This window comes from Phyllobates terribilis, unplaced genomic scaffold, assembly GCF_046119375.1.
Source record: "Phyllobates terribilis strain yellow unplaced genomic scaffold, ASM4611937v1 Scaffold_1__5_contigs__length_1240528914, whole genome shotgun sequence".
In the NCBI taxonomy this organism is placed as follows: Eukaryota; Metazoa; Chordata; class Amphibia; order Anura; family Dendrobatidae; genus Phyllobates; species Phyllobates terribilis.
The window spans coordinates 697,482,724-697,509,216 of record NW_027362761.1 but is presented as its reverse complement, the minus strand read 5'-3'; positions in this window follow the sequence as shown (position 1 = coordinate 697,509,216).

The following is a 26,493-nucleotide window of genomic DNA, read 5'->3' as shown; positions in this document are numbered from 1 at the left end:
CAGTTCTTAATAAAATGACCAGAATTTCCACAATAGAAACACAAACCTTCAGAAAGCCTGCGGTCTTTTTCCTGAGAGCGGGGTGTCATCGCCCCAATCTCCATCGGCTCTCCTTTGTCAGCACAGACCCTCTCAAGACTCGGAGCTGACATAGCAGAGGATTTGCTCTCATTAACCCTTGCACGCAGTCTCCTGTCCACCCGTATAGCTAATTGCATAGCCTCCTGCAAGTTTCCAGGTGTGGGATAAGCAATCAGCAAATCTTTAACCCTTTCACCTAGCCCCGCAAGAAACAAACTTTTCAAAGCTGAATCGTTCCACCCCACCTGGGCAGACCACCGACGGAAGTGAGAACAATATTTTTCCACATTACCTGATCCCTGCCTCAAACGTCTCAATTCAGACTCAGCAGATGAGACACGATCAGGATCATCGTACAACAAACCCAAAGCAGAAAAAAAAACTATCCACTGATCTAAAGCACGGATCACTAGGTTGGAGAGAAAAAGCCCATCCCTGAGGATCCTTGCGCAAAAGTGACATTATGAACCCTATGCGCTGTGATTCATCACCAGAGGATCCGGGTCTTAAACGAAAATACAATAAACAAGCATTTTTAAAAGAAAAAAAATCTTGTTGTTCACCAAAAAATTGATCAGGCAGACGTACCTTTGGCTCCACAGAATGTGGTCCAGAACAGTTACTCACGTGTTGTTGGTGCTCGGCCACCTCCAGAGAGAGTCCCTGCAAGCGTTGAGCCAAATCTTGAACCAAGACCATGATGGAAACTGGAGGTCTTTCCTTAGAGAAATTTTTTGGGCTGGACTTACTGTTATGATCTGCTACAAGCACTAACGAAAGACAGGAGATCTGTCCCTACAATAGAACTAAACTGGATCCCTACGATGTAACGGGGAACCTGATCCTGCGATCAGACCCACTAAAGTCCTCGGCTAGTCTGTACGAAGACCTATAGATGCAAGGGAGGGATCCCTACAAGAACTAGGGACTGGGATAAAGTTGGACACCTCCTAGCAGAAATTGTAGCAGTAAAAGACAAACACACAACATAGAACTTAGAGGTCAGAAGACCTAGGAAAACTAACAGAGAAAGGTAACAGAGTACCAAGCTAGCTCAAGAGTAGAAAATACAATGAAGTCCAGCAAGGCCAGGAGGGCGGAGCCGGATTAAATAGGCAAAAATGGTCATGTGACCAGCAAACTAGAAAAAACCTAACAGGAGAGTTCTAACAGTAGCTTAACAAGACGGTTTTAATGCCCCTTGGAAAAGTGGTGGAGGTCGCATTAGCTTAACAAGACGGTTTTAATGCCCCTTGGTAGAGACGTGGAGGTTGCAGTAGCTTAACAAGACGGTTTAAATGCCCCTTGGAAAAATGGTGGAGGTCGCATTAGCTTAACAAGACGGTTTTAATTCCCATTGGAAAAGACGTTGAAGTTGCAGTAGCTTAACAAGACGGTTTACATGACCCTTGGAAGAGACGTGGAGGTCGCAGTATCTTAACAAGTCAATTTTAATACCCCTTGGAAAAGTGGTGGAGGTCGCATTAGCTTAAAAAGACAGTTTTAATGCCACATTGAAGAGACGTGGAGGTTGCAGTAGCTTAACAAGATGGTTTTAATGCACCTTGGAAGAGACATGGAGGTTGCAGTAGCTTAACAAGACGGTTTAAATGCCCCTTGAAAAAGTGGTGGAGGTCGCATTAGCTTAACAAGACGGTTTTAATGCACCTTGGAAGAGACGTGGAGTTTGCAGTAGCTTAACGAGACGGTTTAAATGCCCCTTGAATAAGTGGTGGAGGTCGCATTAGCTTAAGAAGACGGTTTTAACGCCCCTTGGAAGAGACGTGGAGGTTGCAGTAGCTTAACAAGACGTTTTAAATGCCCATTGGAAAAGTGGAGGAGGTCACATTAGCTTAACAAGATGGTTTTAATGCCTCTTGGAAGAGACGCGGAGGTCGGAGTAGCTTAAAAAGATGGTTTTAATGCCCCTTGGAAAAGTGGTGGAGGTCGCATTAGCTTAGCAAGACAGTTGTAATGCCCCTTGGAAGAGACGTGGTGTTTGCAGAAGCTTAACAAGACGGTTTTATTGCCCCTTGGAAAGTGGAGGAGGTCGCATTAGCTTAACAAGACGGTTTTAATGCCCCTTGGAAGAGACGTGGAGGTTGCAGTAGCTTAACAAGATGGTTTAAATGCCCCTTGGAAGAGTGGTGGAGGTTACAGTAGCTTAACAAGACAGTTTTAATACCCCTTGGAAAAGACTTGGATGTTGCAGTAGCTTAACAAGATGGTTTAAATGTCCCTTGGAAGAGACGTTGAGGTCGCAGTAGCTTAACAAAACGATTTTAATGCCCCTTGGAAAAGTGGTGGAGGTCGCATTAGCTTAACAAGACAGTTGTAATGCCCCTTGGAAGAGACGTGGTGTTTGCAGAAGCTTAACAAATCGGTTTTATTGCCCCTTGGAAAAGTGGAGGAGGTCGCATTAGCTTAACAAGACGGTTTTAATGCCCCTTGGAAGAGACGTGGAGGTTGCAGTAGCTTAACAAGACGGTTTAAATGCCCCTTGGAAGAGTGGTGGAGGTTACAGTAGCTTAACAAGACAGTTTTAATACCCCTTGGAAAAGACTTGGATGTTGCAGTAGCTTAACAAGATGGTTTAAATGTCCCTTGGAAGAGACGTTGAGGTCGCAGTAGCTTAACAAGACGATTTTAATGCCCCTTGGAAAAGTGGTGGAGGTTGCATTAGCTTAACAAGTCGGTTTTAATGATCCCTTGGAAGAGTGGTGGAGATTACAGTAGCTTAACAAGACGGTTTGAATGCCCCTTGGAGAAGTGGTGTAGGTCGCAGTAGCTTAACAAGACGGATTTAATGCCCATTGGAAGAGACGTGGAGATTGCAGTAGCTTAACAAGAAGGTTTAAATGCCCCTTGAAAAAGTTGTGGAGGTCGCATTAGCTTAACAAGACGGTTTTAATGCCCCTTGGAAGAGTACTGGAGGTTGCAGTAGCTTAACAAGATGGTTTAAATGCCCCTTGGAAGAGACGTGGAGGTCGCAGTAGCTTAACAAGATGGTTTTAATGCCCCTTGGAAAAGTGGTGGAGGTCGCATTAGCTTAAGAAGACAGTTTTAATGCCCCTTGGAAGAGACGTGATGGTTGCAGTATCTTAACAAGACGGTTTTAATGCCCCTTGGAAAAGTGGTGGAGGTCGCATTAGCTAAACAAGACGGTTTTAATGCCCCTTGGAAGAGACGTGGAGGTTGCAGTAGCTTAACAAGACGGTTTAAATGCCCCGTGGAAGAGTGGTCGAGGTTAAAGTATCTTAAGCAAGACGGTCTTAATGCCCCTTCAGAAGTTTTGGAGGTCGCAGTAACTTAACAAGACGGTTTTAATGCCCCTTGGATGAGATGTGGAGGTTGCAGTAGCTTAACAAGACAGTTTAAATGCCCCTTGGAAAAGTGGTGGAGGTCGTATCAGCTTAAAAAGAGGGTTTTAATGCCCCTTGGAAAAGTGGTGGAGGTCGCATTAGCTTAACAAGATGGTTTTAATGAGCCTTGGAAAAGTTGTGGAGGTTGCAGTAGCTTAACAAGAGAGTTTTAATGCCCCTTGGAAAAGTGGAGGAGGTCGCATTAGCTTAACAAGACGGTTTTAATGCCCCTTGGAAGAGACGTGGTTGTCAGAGTAGCTTAAAAAGATGATTTTAATGCCCCTTGGAAAAGTGGAGGAGGTCGCATTAGCTTAACAAGACGGTTGTAATGCCCCTTTGAAGAGACGTGGTGCTTGCAGCAGCTTAAAAAGACGGTTTAAATGCCCCTTGGAAAAGTGGCGGTGGTTGCATTAGCTTAACAAAACGGTTTTAATGCCCCTTGGAAGAGACGTGGAGGTTGCAGTAGCTTAACAAGACGGTTTAAATGCCCCTTGGAATAGTGGTGGAGATTACAGGAGCTTAACATGACAGTTTAATGCCTCTTGGAAAAGTGGTGGAGGTCGCATTAGCTTAACAAGATGGTTTTAATACCCCTTGGAAAAGACGTGGAGGTTGCAGTAGCTTAACAATATGGTTTAAATGTCCCTTGGAAGAGACGTGGAGGTCGCAGTAGCTTAACAAGACGGTTTTAATGCCCCTTGGAAAAGTGGTGGAGATCGCATTAGCTTACAAGACAGTTTTAATGTCCTTTGGAAGAGAAGTGGAGGTTGCAGTAGCTCAACGAGACGGTTTTAATGCCCCTTGGAAAAGTGGTGGAGGTCGCATTAGCTTAACAAGTCGGTTTTAATGCCCCTTGGAAGAGACCTGGAGTTTGCGGTAGCTTAACAAGACGGTTTAAATGCCCCTTGGAAGAGTGGTTGAGATTACAGTAGCTTAACAAGACGGTTTGAATGCCCCTTGGATAAGTGGTGTAGGTCGCAGTAGCTTAGCAAGACAGTTTTAATGCCCCTTGGAAGAGACGTGTAGATACCAGTAGCTTAACAATACGGTTTAAATGCCCCTTGAAAAAGTGGTGGAGGTGGCATTAGCTTAACAAGACGGTTTTAATGCCCCTTGAAAGAGACCTGGAGGTTGCAGTAGCTTAACAAGATGGTTTAAATGCCCCTTGGAAGAGACGTGGAGGTTGCAGTAGCTTAACAAGATGGTTTTAATGCCCCTTGGAAAAGTGGTGGAGGTCGCAATAGCTTAGCAAGACAGTTTTAATGCCCCTTGGAAGAGACATGGTGGTTGCAGTATCTTAACAATACGGTTTTAATGCCCCTTGGAAAAGTGGTAGAGGTCGCATTAGATTAACAAGACGGTTTTAATGCCCCTTGGAAGAGACGTGGAGGTTGCAGTAGCTTAACAAGATGGTTAAAATGCCCCTTGGACGAGTGGTGGAGTTTACAGTATCTTAACAAGACGGTTTTAATGCCTCTTGGAAAAGTGGTGGAGGTCGCATTAGCTTAAGAAGACGGTTTTAATACCCCTTGGAAAAGACGTGGAGGTTGCAGTAGCTTAACAAGATGGTTTTAGTGCCCCTTGGAATAGTGGTGGTGGTCGCATTAGCTTAACAAGACGGTTTTAATGCCCCTTGGAAGAGACGTGGAGCTTGCAGTAGCTTAACAAGACGGTTTTAATACCCCTTGGAAGAACCGTGGAGGTCGCAGAAGCTTAACAAGACGGTTTTAATGCCCCTTGGAAGAGATGTGGAGGTTGCAGCAGCTTAACAAGAAGGTTTATATGAACCTTGGAAAAGTGGTGGAGGTCGCATTAGGTTAGCAAGGCGGTTTTAATTCCCTTGGAATAGACGTGGAAGTTGCAGTAGCTTAACAAGATGGTTTAATTGTCCCTTGGAAGAGACGTGGAGGTCGCAGTAGCTTAACAAGGCTGTTTTAATGCCCCTTGGAAAAGTGGTGGAGGTTGCATTAGCTTAACAAGTCGGTTTTAATGATCCCTTGGAAGAGTGGTGGAGATTACAGTAGCTTAACAAGACGGTTTGAATGCCCCTTGGAGAAGTGGTGTAGGTCGCAGTAGCTTAACAAGACGGATTTAATGCCCATTGGAAGAGACGTGGAGATTGCAGTAGCTTAACAAGAAGGTTTAAATGCCCCTTGAAAAAGTTGTGGAGGTCGCATTAGCTTAACAAGACGGTTTTAATACCCCTTGAAAGAGTACTGGAGGTTGCAGTAGCTTAACAAGATGGTTTAAATGCCCCTTGGAAGAGACGTGGAGGTCGCAGTAGCTTAACAAGATGGTTTTAATGCCCCTTGGAAAAGTGGTGGAGGTCGCATTAGCTTAAGAAGACAGTTTTAATGCCCCTTGGAAGAGACGTGATGGTTGCAGTATCTTAACAAGACGGTTTTAATGCCCCTTGGAAAAGTGGTGGAGGTCGCATTAGCTAAACAAGACGGTTTTAATGCCCCTTGGAAGAGACGTGGAGGTTGCAGTAGCTTAACAAGACGGTTTAAATGCCCCGTGGAAGAGTGGTCGAGGTTAAAGTATCTTAAGCAAGACGGTCTTAATGCCCCTTCAGAAGTTTTGGAGGTCGCAGTAACTTAACAAGACGGTTTTAATGCCCCTTGGATGAGATGTGGAGGTTGCAGTAGCTTAACAAGACAGTTTAAATGCCCCTTGGAAAAGTGGTGGAGGTCGTATCAGCTTAAAAAGAGGGTTTTAATGCCCCTTGGAAAAGTGGTGGAGGTCGCATTAGCTTAACAAGATGGTTTTAATGAGCCTTGGAAAAGTTGTGGAGGTTGCAGTAGCTTAACAAGAGAGTTTTAATGCCCCTTGGAAAAGTGGAGGAGGTCGCATTAGCTTAACAAGACGGTTTTAATGCCCCTTGGAAGAGACGTGGTTGTCAGAGTAGCTTAAAAAGATGATTTTAATGCCCCTTGGAAAAGTGGAGGAGGTCGCATTAGCTTAACAAGACGGTTGTAATGCCCCTTTGAAGAGACGTGGTGCTTGCAGCAGCTTAAAAAGACGGTTTAAATGCCCCTTGGAAAAGTGGCGGTGGTTGCATTAGCTTAACAAAACGGTTTTAATGCCCCTTGGAAGAGACGTGGAGGTTGCAGTAGCTTAACAAGACGGTTTAAATGCCCCTTGGAATAGTGGTGGAGATTACAGGAGCTTAACATGACAGTTTAATGCCTCTTGGAAAAGTGGTGGAGGTCGCATTAGCTTAACAAGATGGTTTTAATACCCCTTGGAAAAGACGTGGAGGTTGCAGTAGCTTAACAATATGGTTTAAATGTCCCTTGGAAGAGACGTGGAGGTCGCAGTAGCTTAACAAGACGGTTTTAATGCCCCTTGGAAAAGTGGTGGAGATCGCATTAGCTTACAAGACAGTTTTAATGTCCTTTGGAAGAGAAGTGGAGGTTGCAGTAGCTCAACGAGACGGTTTTAATGCCCCTTGGAAAAGTGGTGGAGGTCGCATTAGCTTAACAAGTCGGTTTTAATGCCCCTTGGAAGAGACCTGGAGTTTGCGGTAGCTTAACAAGACGGTTTAAATGCCCCTTGGAAGAGTGGTTGAGATTACAGTAGCTTAACAAGACGGTTTGAATGCCCCTTGGATAAGTGGTGTAGGTCGCAGTAGCTTAGCAAGACAGTTTTAATGCCCCTTGGAAGAGACGTGTAGATACCAGTAGCTTAACAATACGGTTTAAATGCCCCTTGAAAAAGTGGTGGAGGTGGCATTAGCTTAACAAGACGGTTTTAATGCCCCTTGAAAGAGACCTGGAGGTTGCAGTAGCTTAACAAGATGGTTTAAATGCCCCTTGGAAGAGACGTGGAGGTTGCAGTAGCTTAACAAGATGGTTTTAATGCCCCTTGGAAAAGTGGTGGAGGTCGCAATAGCTTAGCAAGACAGTTTTAATGCCCCTTGGAAGAGACATGGTGGTTGCAGTATCTTAACAATACGGTTTTAATGCCCCTTGGAAAAGTGGTAGAGGTCGCATTAGATTAACAAGACGGTTTTAATGCCCCTTGGAAGAGACGTGGAGGTTGCAGTAGCTTAACAAGATGGTTAAAATGCCCCTTGGAAGAGTGGTGGAGTTTACAGTATCTTAACAAGACGGTTTTAATGCCTCTTGGAAAAGTGGTGGAGGTCGCATTAGCTTAAGAAGACGGTTTTAATACCCCTTGGAAAAGACGTGGAGGTTGCAGTAGCTTAACAAGATGGTTTTAGTGCCCCTTGGAATAGTGGTGGTGGTCGCATTAGCTTAACAAGACGGTTTTAATGCCCCTTGGAAGAGACGTGGAGCTTGCAGTAGCTTAACAAGACGGTTTTAATACCCCTTGGAAGAACCGTGGAGGTCGCAGAAGCTTAACAAGACGGTTTTAATGCCCCTTGGAAGAGATGTGGAGGTTGCAGCAGCTTAACAAGAAGGTTTATATGAACCTTGGAAAAGTGGTGGAGGTCGCATTAGGTTAGCAAGGCGGTTTTAATTCCCTTGGAATAGACGTGGAAGTTGCAGTAGCTTAACAAGATGGTTTAATTGTCCCTTGGAAGAGACGTGGAGGTCGCAGTAGCTTAACAAGGCTGTTTTAATGCCCCTTGGAATATTGGTGGTGGTCACATTAGATTAACAAGACGGTTTTAATGCCCCTTGAAGAGACGTGGAGGTTGCAGTAGCTTAACAAGACAGTTTAAATGCCCCTTGGAAGAGACGTGGAGGTCGCAGTAGCTTAACAAGACAATTTTAATGAACCTTGGAAAAGTGATGGAGGTCGCATTAGCTTAACAAGACAGTTTTAATGCCACTTTGAAGAGACGTGAAGGTTGCAGTAGATTAACAAGACGGTTTAAATGCCCCTTGGAAGAGACGTGGAGGTCGCAGTAGCTTAACAAGATGGTTTTAATTCCCCTTGGAAAAGTGATGGAGGTCGCATTAGCTTAACAAGAATTTTTTTTGCCCCTTGGAAGAGACATGGTGGTTGCAGTAGCTTAAAAAGACGGTTTTAATACCCCTTGGAAAAGTGGTGGAGGTCACATTAGCTTAACAAGATGGTTTTAATGCCCCTTGGAAGAGACGTGGAGGTTGCAGTAGCTTAACAAGACGGTTTAAATGCCCCGTGGAAGAGTGGTGGAGGTTACAGTAGCTTAACAAGATGGTTTTAATGCCCCTTGGAAAAGTGGTGGTTTTCTCATTAGCTTGACAAGATCATTTTAAAGCCCCTTGGAAGAGACGTGGAGGTTGCAGTAGCTTAACAAGATGGTTTAAATGCCCCTTGGAAGATTGGTCGAGGTTACAGTAGCTTAGCAAGACGGTTTTAATGCCCCTTCAGAAGTGGTGGAGGTCGAAGTAGCTTAACAAGACGGTTTTAATGCCCCTTGGATGAGATGTGGAGGTTGCAGTAGCTTAACAAGACGGTTTAAATGCCACTTGGAAAAGTGGTGGAGGTCGTATTAGCTTAACAAGACGGTTTTAATTCCCCTTGGAAAAGACGTGGAGGTTGCAGTAGCTTAACAAGATGGTTTAAATGCCCCTTGGAAGAGACGTGGAGGTCACAGTAGCTTAACAGGATGGTTTTAATGCCCCTTGGAAAAGTAGTGGAGGTCGCATTAGCTTAACAAGACGGTTTTAATGCTCCTTGGAAGAGACGTGGTGGTTGCAGTAACTTAGCAAGACGATTTTAATGCCCCTTGGAAAAGTGGTGGAGGTCGCATTAGCTTAACAAGACAGTTTTAATGCCCCTTGGAAGAGACGTGGAGATTGCAGTAGCTTAACAAAATGGTTTAAATGTTCATTGGAAGAGACGTGGAGGTCGCATTAGCTTAACAAGACGGCTTTAATACCCCTTGGAAGAGTGGTAGAGGTTACAGTAGCTTAACAAGACGGTTATAATGCCTCTTGGAAAAGTGGTGGAGGTCGCATTAGCTTAACAAGATGGTTGTAATACCCCTTGGAAAAGACGTGGAGGTTGCAGTAGCTTAACAAGGTGGTTTAAATGTCCCTTGGAAGAGACGTGGAGGTCTCAGTAGCTTAACAAGACAGTTTTAATGGCTCTTGGAACAGTGGTGGTGGTCGCATTATCTTAACAAGACAGTTTTATTGCCCCTTGGAAGAGACGTGGATTACAGCATACTAAAAACCTTCTACCCATTATTGGGGATTGGGACTCCCTTGGTGTTTGCATATGCATTGAAAAGTAAAAGCTGACTAAAGTTAGGAGGAAATGCAATGCCCGTTGGAAGAATGGTGGAGCTTGCAGTGGAATAAAAAAACAATATCAATGCCCCTTCAAAAAGTGATTGAGCTAGCAGTAGCTTAACAAGACGGTTTTAATGCCCCTTGGAAATGTAGTGGAGGTCGCATAAGCTTAACAAGACGGTTTTAATGCCCCTTGGAAGAGACTTGGAGGTTGCAGTAGCTTAGCAAGACGGTTTTAATGCCCCTTGGAAAAGTGGTGGTGGTCGAATTAGCTTAACAAGATGGTTTTAATGCCCCTCGGAAGAGACGTGGAGGTTGCAGTAGCTTAACAAGATGGTTTAAATGCCCCTTGGAAAAGTGGTGGAGGTTACAATAGCTTAGCAAGACTGTTTTAATGCCCCTTGGAAAAGTGGTGGAGGTCGCATTAGCTTAACAAGACAGTTTTAATGCCCTTTTAAAGAGAGGTGAAGGTTGCAGTAGCTTTACAAGACGGTTTTAATGCCCCTTGGTGGAGACGTGGAGGTTTCAGTAGCTTTACAAGATAGTTTTAATGCCCCTTGGAAGAGACGTGGAGATTGCAGTAGCTTAACAAAACAGTTTAAATGCCCCTTGAAAAAGCGGTGGAGGTCACAGTAGCTTAACAAGACGGTTCTAATGACCCTTGGAAGAGACCTGGAGGTTGCAGTATTTTAACAAGATGGTTTAAATGCCCCTTGGAAGAGATGTGGAGGTCGCAGTAGCTTAACAAGACGGTTGTAATGCCCCTTGGAAGAGATCTGGAGGTTGCAGTAGGTTAACAAGGTGGTTTATATGCACCTTGGAAGAGATGTGGAGGTCGCAGTACCTTAACAAGATGGTTTTAATGCCACTTGGAAAAGTGGTGGAGGTCGCATTAGCTTAACAAGACAGTTTTAATACCCTTGGAAGGGACGTGGTGGTTGCAGTAGCTTAACAAGACGGTTTTAATGCCCCTTGGAAAAGTGGTGGAGGTCGCAATAGCTTAACAAGACGGTTTAATGCCCCTTGCAAGAGACGTGGAGGTTGCAGTAGCTTAACAAGACGGTTTAAATGCCCCTTGGAAAAATGGTGGAGGTCGCATCAGCTTAACATGACGATTTTAATTCCCCTTGGAAAAGACGTGGAAGTTGCAGTAGCTTAACAAGACGGTTTACATGAACCTTGGAAGAGACGTGGAGGTCGCAGTAGCTTAACAGGTCAATTTTAATGCCCCTTGGAAAAGTGGTGGAGGTCGCATTAGCTTAACAAGACAGTTTTAATGCAACATTAAAGAGACGTGGAGGTTGCAGTAGCTTAACAAGACGGTTTTAATGCACCTTGGAGAGACGTGGAGGTTGCAGTAGCTTAATAAGACGGTTTAAATGCCCCTTGAAATAGTGGTGGAGGTCGAATTAGCTTAACAAGATGGTTTTAATGCAACTTGGAAGAGACGTGGAGGTTGCAGTAGCTTAACGAGACGGTTTAAATGCCCCTTGAAAAAGTGGTGGAGGTCGCATTTGCTTAAGAAGACGGTTTTAATGCCCCTTGGAAGAGACGTGGAGGTTGCAGTAGCTTAACAAGACTCTTTAAATGCCCCTTGGAAAAGTGGAGGGGGTCGCATTAGCTTAACAAGACGGTTTTAATGCTCCTTGGAAGAGACGTGGAGGTCGGAGTAGCTTAACAAGATGGTTTTAATGCCCCTTGGAAAAGTGGTGGAGGTCGCATTAGCTTAACAAGACGGTTGTAATGCCCCTTGGAAGAGACGTGGTGTTTGGAACATCTTAACAAGACGGTTTTAATGCCCCTTGGAAAAGTGGCGGAAGTCGCATTAGCTTATTAAGATGGTTTTAATGCCCCTTGGAAGAGACGTGGAGGTTGCAGTAGCTTAACAAGACGGTTTAAATGCCCCTTGGAAGAGTGGTCGAGGTTACAGTAGCTTAAGCAAGACTGTTTTAATGCCCCTTCAGAAGTTGTGGAGGTCGCAGTAGCTTAACAAGAAGGTTTTAATGCCCCTTGGATGAGATGTGGAGGTTGCAGTAGCTTAACAAGAGGGTTTAAATGCCCCTTGGAAAAGTGGTGGAGGTCGCATTAGCTTAACAAGATGGTTTTAATGAGCCTCGGAAGAGTTGTGGAGGTTGCAGTAGCTAAACAAGATGATTTAAATGCCCTTTGGAAGAGACATGGAGGTCGCAGTATCTTAACAAGAGAGTTTTAATGCCCCTTGGAAAAGTGGAGGAGGTCGCATTAGCTTAACAAGACGGTTTTAATACCCCTTGGAAGAGACGTGGTTGTCGGAGTAGCTAAAAAAGAAGGTTTTAATGCCCCTTGGAAAAGTGGAGGAGGTCGCATTAGCTTAACAAGATGGTTGTAATGCCCCTTGGAAGAGACATGCTCTTTGCAGCAGCTTAACAAGATGGTTTAAATGCCCCTTGGAAAAGTGGCAGAGGTCGCATTAGCTTAACAAAACGGTTTTTTTGCCCCTTGGTAGAGACATGGTGGTTGCAGTATCTTAAAAAGACAGTTTTAATGCCCCTTGAAAAAGTGGTGGAGGTCGCATTAGCTGAAAAAGACGGCTTTAATGCCCCTTGGAAGAGACGTGGAGGTTGCATTAGCTTAACAAGACAGTTCAAATGCCCCGTGGAAGAGTGGTGGAGGTTACAGTAGCTTAACAAGATGGTTTTAATGCCCCTTGGAAAAGTGGTGGAGTTCTCATTAGCTTAACAAGATGATATTAAAGCCCCTTGGAAGAGACGTGGAGGTTGCAGTAGTTTAACAAGACGGCTTAAATGCCCCTTGGAAGACTGGTCGAGGTTACAGTAGCTTAGCAAAACGGTTTTAATGCCCCTTCAGAAGTGTTGGAGATCGCATTAGCTTAACAAGACGGTTTTAATACCCCTTGGATGAGATGTGGAGGTTGCAGCAGCTTAACAAGACGGTTTAAATGACCCTTGGAAAAGTGGTGGAGGTCGTATCAGCTTAACAAGAAGGTTTTAATTCATCTTGGAAAAGAAGTGGAGGTTGCAGTAGCTTAACAAGATAGTTTAAATGCCCCTTGGAAGAGACGTGGAGGTTTCAGTAGCTTAACAGGATGGTTTTAATGCCCCTTGGAAAAGAGGTGGAGGTCGCACTAGCTTAACAAGACGGTTTTAATGACCCTTGGAAGAGACGTGGTCGTTGCAGTAACTTAACAAGACTGTTTTAATGCCCCTTGGAAAAGTGGTGGAGGTCGCATTAGCTTATCAAGACAGTGTTAATGCCCCTTGGAAGAGACGTGGAGGTTGCAGTAGCTTAACAAGATGGTTTAAATGTTCATTGGAAGAGACGTGGAGGTCGCATTAGCTTAACAAGATGGCTTTAATGCCCCTTGGAAGAGTGGTAGAGGCTACAGTAGCTTAAAAAGACGGTTTTAATGCATCTTGGAAAAGTGGTGGAGGTCGCATTAGCTTAACAAGGTGGTTTAAATGTCCCTTGGAAGAGACGTGGAGGTCTCAGTAGCTTAACAAGACAGTTTTAATGCCCCTTGGAATAGTGGTGGTGATCACATTAGCTTGACAAGACAGTTTTATTGCCCCTTGGAAGAGACGTGGATTACAGCATACTAAAAACCTTCTACCCATTATTGGGGATTGGGTCTCCCTTAGTGTTCGCATATGCATTGAAAAGCAAAAGCTGACTAAAGTTAGGAGGAAATGCAATGCCCGTTGGAAGAATGGTGGAGCTTGCAGTGGAATACAAAGACAATATCAATGCCCCTTGAAAAAGTGGTTAAGCTTGCAGTAGCTTAACAAGACGGTTTTAATGCCCCTTGGAAATGTAGTGGAGGTTGCATAAGCTTAACAAGACGGTTTTAATGCCCCTTGGAAGAGACTTGGAGGTTGCAGTAGCTTAGCAAGATGGTTTTAATGCCCCTTGGAAAAGTGGTGGAGGTCGAATTAGCTTAACAAGATGGTTTTATTGCCCCTTGGAAGAGACGTGGAGGTTGCAGTAGCTTAACAAGATGGTTTAAATGCCCCTTGGAAAAGTGGTGGAGGTCGAATTAGCTTAACAAGATGGTTTTATTGCCCCTTGGAAGAGACGTGGAGGTTGCAGTAGCTTAACAAGACGGTATTAATGCCCCTTGGAAGAGACCTGGAGGTTGCAGAAGCTTAACAAGACGGTTTAAATGCCCCTTGGAAGAGTGGTGGAGACTACAGTAGCTTAACAAGTCGGTTTTAATGCCCCTTGGAGAAGTGGTGTAGGTCGCAGGAGCTTAACAAGATGGTTTTAATGCCCCTTGGAAGAGACGTGGAGATTGCAGTAGCTTAACAAGACGGTTTAAATGCCCCTTGAAAAAGTGGTGGAGGTCGCATTAGCTTAACAAGACGATTTTAATGCCCCTTGGAAGATACATGGAGGTTGCAGTAGATTAACAAGATGGTTTAAATGCCCCTTGGAAGAGATGTGGAGGTCGCAGTAGCTTAACAGGATGGTTTTAATGCCCCTTGGAAAAGTGGTGGAGGTCGCATTAACTTAACAAGACGGTTTTAATGCACCTTGGAAGAGACGTGGTGGATGCAGTAGCTTAACAAGACGGTTTTAATGACCATTGGAAAAGTGGTAGAGGTCGAATTAGCTTAACAAGATGGTTTTCATGACCCTTGGAGGAGAGGTGGAGGTTGCAGTAGCTTAACAAGATGGTTTTAATGCACCTTGGAAAAGTGGTGGAGGTCGCATTAGCTTAACAAGACGGTTTTAATGCCCCTTGGAAGAGAAATGGAGGTTGCAGTAGCTTAACAAGACGAATTAAATGCCCCTTGGAAAAGTGGTGGATGGTACAGTAGCTTAACAAAACGGTTTTAATGCCCCTTGGAGAAGTGGTGGAGGTTGGTGTATCTTGACAAGACGGTTTTAATGCCCTTTGGAAGAGACGTGGAGGTTGTAGAAGCTTAACAAGATGGTATTAATTCCCCTTGGAAAAGTGGTGGAGGTCGCATTAGCTTAACAAGACGGTTTTAATGCCCCTTGGTAGAGACATGGAGGTTGCAGTAGCTTAACAAGACGGTTTAAATGCCCCGTGGTAGAGTGGTGGAGGTTACAGTAGCTTAACAAGATGGTTTTAATGCCCCTTGGAAAAGTGATGGAGGTCGCATTAGCTTAACAAGATGGTTTTAATGCCCCTTGGAAGAGACATGATGGTTTCAGTAGCTTAACAAGTCGGTTTTAATGCCCCTTGGAAAAGTGGTGGAGGTCAAATTAGCTTAACAAGATGGTTTTAATGAGCCTTGGAAAAGACGTGGAGGTTGCAGTAGCTTAACAAGAGAGTTTTAATGCCCCTTGGTATAGTGGTGGAGGTCGCATTAGCTTAACAAGACAGTTTTAATGCCCCTTGGAAGAGACGTGGGGTTTGCATTGGCTTAAGAAGAAGGTTTAAATGCCCCTTGGAAGAGATATTGAGGTCGCAGTAGCTTAACAAGACGGTATTAATGCCCCCTTGGGAAAGTGGTGGAGGTCACATTAGCTTAGCAAGACGTTTTTAATGCCCCTTGGAAGAGAAGTGGAAGTGGCAGTAGCTTAACAAGATGAATTAAATGCCCCTTGGAAGAGTGGTGGAGGTTACAGTAGCTTAACAAGACGGTTTTAATACCCCTTGGAGAAGTGTTGGAGGTCGCAGTAGCTTAACAAGATGGCTTTAAAGCCCCTTGGAAGAGAAGTGAAGGTTGCAGTAGCTTAACATGACGGTTTAAATGCCCCTTGGAAAAGTGGTGGAGTTCGCATTAGCTTAACAAGACTGTTTTAAAGCCAATTGTAAGAGACGTGGAGGTTGCAGTAGCTTAACAATACGGTTTAAATGCCCCTTGGAAGAGTGGTCGAGGTTACATCAGTAGCTTAACAAGACAGTTTTAATGCCCCTTGGAATAGTTGTGGTGGTCGCATTAGCTTAACAAGTCAGTATTAATGCCCCTTGGAAGAGATGTGGATTACAGCATACTAAAAACCTTCTACCCATTATTGGGGAGTGTGTCTCCCTTAGTGTTCGCATATGCATTGAAAAGCAAAAGCTGAGTAAGGTTAGGAGGATATGCAATGCCCGTTGGAAGAATGGTGGAGCTTGCAGTGGAATAAAAAGACAATATCAATGCACCTTGAAAAAGTGGTTGAGCTCGCAGTAGCTTAACAAGACGGTTTTAATGCCCCTTGGAAATGTAGTGGAGGTCGCATAAGCTTAACAAGATGGTTTTAATGCCCCTTGGAAGAGACGTGGAGGTTGCAGCAGCTTAACAAGATGGTTTAAATTCCCCTTGGAAAAGTGGTGGAGGTCGCATTAGCATAAAGAGATGGTTTTAATGCCCGTTGCAAGAGAGGTGGAGGTTGCAGTAGCTTAACAAGACGGTTTTAATGCACCTTGGAAAAGTGGTGGAGGTCGCATTAGCTTAACAAGACGGTTTTAATGCCCCTTGGAAAAGTGGTGGATGGTACAGTAGCTTAACAAAACGGTTTTAATGGCCCTTGGAGTAGTGGTGGAGGTCGGTGTATCTTGACAAGACGGTTTTAATGCCCTTTGGCAGAGACGTGGAGGTTATAGAAGCTTAACAAGACGGTTTAAATGCCCCTTGAAAAAGTGGTGGAGGACGCATTAGCTTAACAAGACGATTTTAATGCCCCTTGGAAGAGACGTGGAGGTCGGAGTAGCTTAAAAAGATGGTATTAATTCCCCTTGGAAAAGTGGTGGAGGTCGCATTAGCTTAACAAGACGGTTTTAATGCCCCTTGGTAGAGACATGGAGGTTGCAGTAGCTTAACAAGACGGTTTAAATGCCCCGTGGTAGAGTGGTGGAGGTTACAGTAGCTTAACAAGATGGTTTTAATGTCCCTTGGAAAAGTGGTGGAGGTCGCATTAGCTTAACAAGATGATTTTAATGCCCCTTGGAAGAGACATGATGGTTGCAGTAGCTTAACAAGACGGTTTTAATGCTCCTTGGAAAAGTGGTGGAGGTCGAATTAGCTTAACAAGATGGTTTTAATGAGCCTTGGAAAAGACGTGGAGGTTGCAGTAGCTTAACAAGAGAGTTTTAATGCCCCTTGGAATAGTGGTGGAGGTCGCATTAGCTTAACAAGACAGTTTTAATGCCCCTTGGAAGAGACGTGAGGTTTGCAGTAGCTTAAGAAGAAGGTTTAAATGCCCCTTGGAAGAGATAATGAGGTCGCAGTAGCTTAACAAGACGGTTTTAATGCCCCTTGGGAAAGTGGTGGAGGTCACATTAGCTTAGCAAGACGGTTTTAATGCCCCTTGGAAGAGAAGTGGAAGTGGCAGTAGTTTAACAAGATGATTTAAATGCCCCTTGGAAGAGTGGTGGAGGTTACAGTAGCTTAACAAGATGGTTTTAATGCCAATTGGAATAGACGTGGAGGTTGCAGTAGCTTAACAATACGGTTTAAATGCCCCTTGGAAGAGTGGTCGAGGTTACAGTAGCTTAGCAAGACGGTTTTAATGCCCCTTCAGAAGCGGTGGAGGTTGCAGTAGCTTAACAAGACGGTTTTAATGCCCCTTGGATGAGATGTGGAGGTTGCAATAGCTTAACAAGACGGTTTAAATGCCCCTTGGAAAAGTGGTGGAGGTCACATTAGCTTAGCAAGACGGTTTTAATGCCCCTTGGAAGAGACGTGGAAGTGGCTGTAGCTTAACAAGACGGTTTTAATATCCCTTGGAGAAGTGGTGGAGGTCGCAGTAGCTTAACAAGACGGTTTTAAAGCCCCTTGGAAGAGACGTGAAGGTTGCAGTAGCTTAACAAGACGGTTTTAATTCCCCTTGGAAAAGACGTGGAGTTTGCAGTAGGTTAACAATACGGTTTAAATGCCCCTTGGAAGAGACGTGGATGTCGCAGTAGCTTAACAAGATGGTTTTAATGCCCCTTGGAATAGTGGTGGAGGTCGCATTAGCTTAACAAGATGGTTTTAATGCTCCTTGGAAGAGAGATGGAGGTTGCAGTAGCTTAAGAAGACGGTTTTAATGCCCCTTGGAGAAGTGGTGGAGGTCGCTGTAGCTTTACAAGATGGTTTTAATGCCCTTTGGAATAGACATGGAGGTTGTAGTAGCCTAACAAGACGGTTTAAATGACCTTTGAAAAAGTTGTGGAGGACGCATTAGCTTAACAAGACGGTTTTAATGCCCCTTGGAAGAGATGTAGAGGTTGCAGTAGCTTAACAAGATGGTTTACATGCCCCTTGGAAGAGTGGTTGGGGTCGCTTTAGCTTAACAAGACGGTTTTAATGCCCCTTGGAAAAGTGGAGGAGGTCTTATCAGCTTAACAAGACGGTTTTAATTCCCCTTGGAAAAGACGTGGAGGTTGCAGTAGCTTAACAAGACAGTTTAAATGCCCCTTGGAAGAGACGTGGAGGTAGCAGTAGCTTAACAGGATGGTTTTAATGCCCCTTGGAAAAGTGGTGGAGGTCGCATTAGCTTTTAATGCCCCTTGGAAGAGACGTGGAGGTTGCAGTAGCTTAACAAGATGGTTTAAATGTTCATTGGAAGAGACGTGGAGGTCGTCTTAGCTTAACAAGACAGTTTTAATGCCCCTTGGAATAGCGGTGGTGATCACATTAGCTTAACAAGACAGTTTTAATGTCCCTTGGAAGAGACGTGGATTACAGCATACTAAAATCCTTTTACCCATTATTGGGGAGTGGTTCTCCCTTAGTGTTTGCATATGCATTGAAAAGCAAAAGCTGACTAAAGTTAGGAGGAAATGCAATACCCGCTGGAAGAATGGTGGAGCTAGCAGTGGAATAAAAGGACAATATCAATGTCCCTTGAAAAAGTGGTTGAGCTCGCAGTAGCTTAACAAGACGGTTTTAATGCCCCTTGGAAATGTAGTGGAGGTCGCATAAGCTTAACAAGACGGTTTTAATACCCCTTGGAAGAGACTTGGAGGTTGCAGTAGCTTAGCAAGACGGTTTTAATGCCCCTTGGAAAAGTGGTGGAGGTTGCATTAGCTTAACAAGATGGTTTTAATGCCACTTGGAAGAGACGTGGAGGTTGCAGTAGCTTAACAAGATGGTTTAAATGCCACTTGGAAGAGTGGTGGAGGTTACAGTAGCTTAGCAAGACGGTTTTAATGCCCCTTGGAAGAAACGTGGAGGTTGCAGTAGCTTAACAAAACAAATTAAATGCCCCTTGGAAGAGATGTGGAGATCTCACTAGCTTAACAAGATGGTTTTAATGCCCTTTGAAAAAGTGGTGGATGACACATTAGCTTAACAAGACGGTTTTAATGCCCTTGGAAGAGTGGTAGAGGTTACAGTAGCTTAACAAGATGGATTTAATGCCCCTTGGTGAAGTGGTGGAGGTCACATTAGCTTAACAAGATGGTTTTAATGCCCCTTGGAAGAGACGTGGAGGTTGCAGTAGCTTAACAAGATGGTTTAAATGCCTCTTGAAAAAGTGGTTCAGCTCGCATTATCTTAACAAGATGGTTTTAATGCCCCTGGGAAGAGACGTGGAGGTTGCAGTAGCTTAACAAGACGGTTTAAATGCGCCTTGAAAAAGTGGTGGAGGTCACATTAGCTTATCAAGATGGATTTAATGCCACTTGGTAGAGACGTGGAGGTTGCAGTAGCTTAACAAGATGATTTAAATGCCCCTTGAAAAAGTGGTGGAGGTCGCATTAGCTTAACAAGACGGTTTTAATGCACCTTGGAAGAGACGTGGAGGTTGCAGTAGCTTAACAAGACGGTTTTAATGCCCCTTGGAAATGTGGTGGAGGTCGCATAATATTAACAAGACGTTTATAATGCCCGTTGGAAGAGACGTGGAGGTTGCAGTAGCTTAACAAATGGTTTAAATACCCCTTGAAAAAGTGGTGGAGACGCATTAGCTTTACAAGACTGTTTTAATGCACCTTGGAAGAGACAAGGAGTTTGTAGTAGCTTAACAAGAAAGTTTAAATGCCCCTTGAAAAAGTGGTGGAGGTCGCATTAGCTTAACAAGACAGTTTTAATGCCAATTGGAAGAGACGTGGAGGTTGCAGTAGCTTAACAATATTTTTTTTAAATGTTCATTGGAAGAGACGTGGAGGTCGCATTAGCTTAACAAGACGGCTTTAATGCCCCTTGGAAGAGGAGTAGAGGTTACAGTAGCTTAACAAGACGGTTTTAATGCTTCTTGGAAAAGTGGTGGAGGTCGCATTAGTTTAACAAGACGGTTGTAATACCCCTTGGAAAAGACATGGAGGTTGCAGCAGCTTAACAAGATTGTTTAAATGTCCCTTGGAAGAAATGTGGAGGTCTCAGTGGCTTAACAAGACAGTTTTAATGCCCCTTGGAATAGTGGTGGTGGTCACATTAGCTTAACAAGTCAGTTTTAATGCCCCTTGGAAGAGACGTGGATTACAGCATACTAAAAACCTTCTACCCATTATTGGGGAGTGGCTCTCCCTTAGTGTTCGCATATTCATTGAAAAGCAAAAGCTGAATAAGGTTAGGAGGATATGCAATGCCCGTTGGAAGAATGGTGGAGCTTGCAGTGGAATAAAAAGACAATATCAATGCCCCTGGAAAATGTGGTTGAGCTCGCAGTAGCTTAACAAGACGGTTTTAATGCCCCTTGAAATGTAGTGGAGGTCGCATAAGCTTAACAAGATGGTTTTAATGCCCCTTGGAAGAGACGTGGAGGTTGCAGCAGCTTAACAAGATGGTTTAAATGCCCCTTGGAAAAGTGGTGGAGGTCGCATTATCATAACAAGATGGTTTTAATGCCCCTTGGAAGAGACGTGGAGGTTGCAGTAGCTTAACAAGATGGTTTAAATGCCCCTTGGAAGAGTGGTGGAGGTTACAATAGCTTAGCAAGACGGTTTTAATGCCCCTTGGAAAAGTGGTGGAGGTTGCATTAGCTTAACAAGACTGTTTTAATGCCCCTTCGAAGAGACGTGGTGGTTGCAGTAGATTAACAAGACGGTTTAAATGCCCCTTGAAAAAGTGGTGGAGGTCGCATTAGCTTAACAAGACTGTTTTAATGTCCCTTGGAAGAGACGTGGAGGTTGCAGTAGCTTAACAAGACCATTTAAAATGCCCCTTGGAAGAGATGTGGAGGTCTCACTAGCTTAACAAGACTGTTTTAATGCCCCTTGGAAGAGACGAGGTGAATGCAGTAGCTTAAGAAGACGATTTTAATGCCCCTTGGAAAAGTGGTGGCTGTCGAATCAGCTTAACAAGATGGTTTTAATGCCCATTGGTTGAGAGTGTTGCAGTAGCTTAACAACACGGTTTTAATGCCCCTTGGAAAAGTGGTGGAGGTCGCATTAGCTTAACAATATGGTTTTAATGAGCCTTGGAAAAGACGTGGAGGTTGCAGTAGCTTAAAAAGATGATTTAAATGCCCTTTGGAAGAGATGTGGAGGTCGCAATAGCTTAACAAGACAGTTTTAATGCCCCTTGGAAGAGATGTGGGGGTTGCAGTAGCTTAAGAAGAAGGTTTAAATGCCCCTTGGAAGAGATATGGAGGTCACAGTAGCTTAACAAGACGGTTTTAATGCCCCTTGGGAAAGTGGTGGAGGTCACATTAGCTTAACAAGACAGTTTTAATGCCCCTTGCAAGAGACGTGTGTAACATACCTGGCGGCGTCCTTGCATAGTGGTCCATCTCCCACTGTGCAAGAGCGCGCACTTGATCTCCTGTCCAGAATGTCTCTCTGGCTTCCCTCCATGCTGTCTGTTTGTGTCTGTTTCTGCTGCTTAAGGGCGGCGCCCGATCACTTCCTGCTTTTTGTACCTGCTGTGGGTCACACCCCTTGTGCGTCCTCAGCCTATTGCTGTCTGTCACCTGGTATATAGCTCAGCTGCTCCCATCTATTCCTGCCTGAGCATAGTGTTTCTTTCAGTGTGTGCTTGCACTCTGAAGGTGCCAGGTCCCGTTCTGTGTTTCTCTTTTCTGCCTATCCTGGAGGCTGTATTTCCAGGCCTGTCTGAACACGCTCCTAGCCTGTTCCTCCTGCCTTCTAGGGGCCGATTACCTAGACCTGTTCCTGTATCTTGTCTGACCTGTCTGAACACGCTCCTAGCCTGTTCCTCCCGCCTTCTAGGGGCTGATTACCTAGACCCGCTCCTGTATCTTGTCTGTCCTGTCTGTACACGCTCCTTGCCTGTTCGTCCTGCCTCTCTGGGGGCCGTATTCCCAGACCCGCTCCTGTATTTTGCTGCAGTGTCGGTCTCCTCCATACACTCAGTTCCAGTCTGAACTCTCTCCTATCCTTTACCTGTTTTGCCTCTATGTCCGTTCCCTTCCTTTTTCTGCAGAGTCTGAACTCGTACCTAACTCCTGCTTGTTGTCTCTGTACTCCCGTTTTTGAGTTTGTGGTCCACTCGCTACTTCTCTGCAAGTACTCTGTGAGTATCTGGCTCTGCCTTTCCCTTCCTGTCTGTTCCGTGTGAACAGAGCCCTGTCCCCCCTGCTCAGCCTTGCCAGCTCTTACTCCTTTGCTCACCGCTCCGGCGGTTCTAGCCTGCTCTGACTCCTTTGCTCACCGCTCCGGCGGTTCTAGCCTGCTCTGACTCCTTTGCTCACCGCTCCGGCGGTTCTAGCCTGCTCTGACTCCTTTGCTCGCTGCTCCGGCAGCCTTGCTCCGCTCTGACCCTTTTGCTCACTGCTCCGGCAGTCTCGCTCCGCTCTTATCCTTTTGCTCACTGCTCCAGCAGTCTTGCTCCACTCTTGCTCACCGCTCCAGGCGGTCTCGTCCTGCTTTACTCTTGCTCACTGCTCCGGCAGTCTCGCTCAGCTCTGATCCTTTGCTCACCGCTCCAGGCGGCCTTGTCCTGCCCTGTTCTCGCTCACCTCTCTAGGCGGCCTCACTCTGCTGTGTTTGTCCGCCACATCTGTGGTTCTGTTCCTGAGTCTCAGTGTGTACTGGGTCCTATCCCGCCAGTGTCCCTACCTGCTAGTGCCTCCCTGTCTGCACTCTAGCTGTGCTTGCCTGTACCCCTCTGCCTGTATTGTTCCTGAGTCCCAGTGTGTACTGGGTCCTATCCCGCCTGTGTTCCTACCTGCTAGTGCCTCCCTGTCTGCACTCTAGCTGTGCTTGCCTGTACCCCCCGGCCTGCATACCCGCCTGCCTGCATACCAGTCGTGCCTGCCTATACCCACCAGTCTGTGTGCCAGCCTACCAGTCTGTTCCTGTATTCCCCTGTGTGGGTCAACAGCCGTGTCCGGGGTCTGTCCTGGAGTAGCACCTGGTCCCTCTGCTCGGTTCCTCCTTGGTGCACTGGCGTCGTATGCCGTCGTGCGACCCTGGTCGGATCGGGTGAATACCTAGTTACGCCCCTCCAGGCATTCACTCTCCGGCACGGTCCAGTGGAATCACTTCAATCACACGCACACGCCGCTCAGCCCGGGCGTGTGCATAACAACGTGGAAGTTGCAGTAGCTTAACAAGATGATTTAAATGCCCCTTGGAAGATTGGTGGAGGTTACAGTAGCTTAACATGATGGTTTTAATACCCCTTGGAGAAGTGGTGGAGGTCGCAGTAGCTTAACAAGACGGTTTAAAAGCCCCTTGGAAGAGATGTGAAGGCTGCAGTATCTTAAATAGACGGTTTAAATGCCCCTTGGAAAAGTGGCGGAGTTCCCATTAGCTTAACAAGACAGTTTTAATACCCCTTGGAGAAGTGGTGGAGGTCGCAGTAGCTTAACAAGACGGTTTAAAAGCCCCTTGGAAGAGACGTGGAGGTTGTAGGAGCTTAAAACGACGGTTTAAATGCCCCTTGGAAAAGTGGAGGTGTTCTTATCAGCTTAACAAGACGGTTTTAATTCCCCTTGGAAAAGACGTGGAGGTTGCAGTAGCTTAACAAGACGGTTTAAATGCCCCTTGGAAGAGACGTGGAGGTAACAGTAGCTTAACAGGATGGTTTTAATGCCCTTTGGAAAAGTGGTGGAGGTCGCATTAGCTTTTAATGCCCCTTGGAAGAGACGTGGAGGTTCCAAGAGCTTAACAAGATGGTTTAAATGTTCATTGGAAGAGACGTGGAGGTCGCATTAGCTTAACAAGACAGTTTTAATGCCCCTTGGAATAGTGGTGGTGATTGCATTAGCTTAACAAGACAGTTTTAATGCCCCTTGGAAGAGACGTGGATTACAGCATACTAAAAACCTTCTACCCATTATTGGGGAGTGGGTCTCCCTTAGTGTTTGCATATGCATTGAAAAGCAAAAGCTGACTAAAGTTAGGAGGAAATGCAATACCCGTTGGAAGAATGGTGGAGCTTGCAGTGGAATAAAAAGACAATATCAATGTCCCTTGAAAAAGTGGTTGAGCTCGCAGTAGCTTAACAAGACGGTTTTAATGCCCCGTGGAAATGTAGTGGAGGTCGCATAAGCTTAACAAGACGGTTTTAATGCCCCTTGGAAAAGTCTTGGAGGTTGCAGTAGCTTTGCAAGATGGTTTTAATGCCCCTTGGAAAAGTGGTAGAGGTCGCATTAGCTTAACAAGATGATTTTAATGCCGCTTGGAAGAGACGTGGAGGTTGCAGTAGCTTAACAAGATGGTTTAAATGCTACTTGGAAGAGTGGTGGAGGTTACAGTAGCTTAGCAAGACGGTTTTAATGACCCTTGGAAAAGTGGTGGAGGTCGCATTAGCTTAACAAGACTGTTTTAATGCCCGTTGGAAGAGACGTGGTGGTTGCAGTAGATTAACAAGACGGTTTAAATGCCCCTTGAAAAAGTGGTGGAGGTCGCATCAGCTTAACAAGACGATTTTAATGCCCCTTGGAAAAGTGGTGGAGGTCGAATCAGCTTAACAAAATGGTTTTAATGCCCCTTGGAAGAGAGGTGGAGGTTACAGTAGCTTAACAAGACGGTTTTAACTCCCCTTGGATCAGTGGTGGAGGTCGCATTAACTTAACAAGACGGTTTTAATGCCCTTGGAAGAGACGTGGAGGTTGCAGTAGCTTAACAAGATGGTTTAAATGCCCCTTGAAAAAGTGGTGGAGAACGCATTAGCTTAACAAGACGGTTTTAATGCCCCTTGGAAGAGTGGTGGAGATTGCAGTACCTTAACAAGATGGTTTAAATGCCCAATGAAAAAGTGGTGGAGAACGCATTAGCTTAACAAGACGGTTTTAATGCCCCTTGGAAGAGTGGTGGAGATTGCAGTAGCTTAACAAGACGGATTTGATGCCCCTTGGAGGAGTGGTGGAGGTCACATTAGCTTAACAAGATGGTTTTAATGCCCCTTGGAAGAGACGTGGAGGTTGCAGTAGCTTAACAAGATGGTTTAAATGCCCCTTGAAAAAGTGGTGGAGCTCGCATTAGATTTACAAGACGGTTTTAATGCACCTTGGAAGAGACGTGGAGTTTGCAGTAGCTTAACAAGACAGTTTAAATGCCCCTTGAAAAAGTGGTGGAGGTCGCATTAGCTTAACAAGACGGTTTTAATGCCCCTTGGAAGAGACGTGGAGGTTGCAGTAGCTTAACAAGACGGTTTAAATGCCCCTTGAAAAAGTGGTGGAGGTCACATTAGCTTATCAATATGATTTTAATGCCCCTTGGTAGAGACGTGGAGGTTGCAGTAGCTTAACAAGATGGTTTAAATGCCCATTGAAAAAGTGGTGGAGGTCGCATTAGCTTAAGAAGACGGTTTTAATGCACCTTGGAAGAGACGTGGAGGTTGCAGTAGCTTAACTAGACGGTTTTAATGCCCCTTGGAAATGTGGTGGAGGTCGCATAAGATTAACAAGATGTTTTTACTGCCCCTTGGAAGAGACGTGGAGGTTGCAGTAGCTTAAAAAGACGAATTAAATGCCCCTTGGAAAAGTGGTGAATGTTACAGTAGCTTACCAAGACGGTTTTAATGCCCCTTGGAGGAGTTGTGGAGGTCGCTGAAGCTTAACAAGATGGTTTTAATGCCCTTTGGAAGAGACGTGGAGGTTGTAGTAGCTTAACAAGATGATTTAAATGCCCCTTGAAAAAGTGGTGGAGGACGCATTAGCTTAACAAGACGGTTTTAATGCCCCTTGGAAGAGACGTAGAGGTTGCAGTAGCTTATCAAGACGGTTTAAATGCGCCTCGGAAGAGACGTGGAGGTCGCAGTAGCTTAACAAGATGGTTTTAATGCCCCTTGGAATAGCGGTGGAGGTCGTACTAGCTTAATAAGATGGTTTTAATGCTCCTTGGAAGAGAGATGGAGGTTGCAGTAGCTTAAGAAGACGGTTTTAATGCCCCTTGGAGAAGTGGTGGAGGTCGCTGTAGCTTTACAAGACGGTTTTAATGCCCTTTGGAAGAGACGTGGAGGTTGTAGTAGCCTAACAAGACGGCTTAAATGACCTTTGAAAAAGCTGTGGAGGATGCATTAGCTTAACAAGACGGTTTTAATGCCCCTTGGAAGAGACGTAGAGGTTGCAGTAGCTTAACAAGACGGTTTAAATGCCCCTTGGAAGAGACGTCGTGGTTGCAGTAAGTTATCAAGACGGTTTTAATGCCCCTTGAAAAGTGGTGGAGATCTCATTAGCTTAACAAGACAGTTTTAATGCCCCTTGGAAGAGACGTGGAGGTTGCAGTAGCTTAACAAGATGGTTTTAAATGTTCATTGGAAGAGACGTGGAGGTCGCATTAGCTTAACAAGACGGCTTTAATGCCCCTTGGAAGAGGAGTAGAGGTTACAGTAGCTTAACAAGACGGTTTTAATGCTTTTTGGAAAAGTGGTGGTGGTCGCATTAGATTAACAAGACGGTTGTAATACTTCTTGGAAAAGACGTGGAGGTTGCAGTAGTTTAACAAGATTGTTTAAATGTCCCTTGGAAGAAATTTGGAGGTCTCAGTAGCTTAACAAGACAGTTTTAATGACCCTTGGAATAGTGGTGGTGGTCGCATTAGCTTAACAAGTCAGTTTTAATGCCCCTTG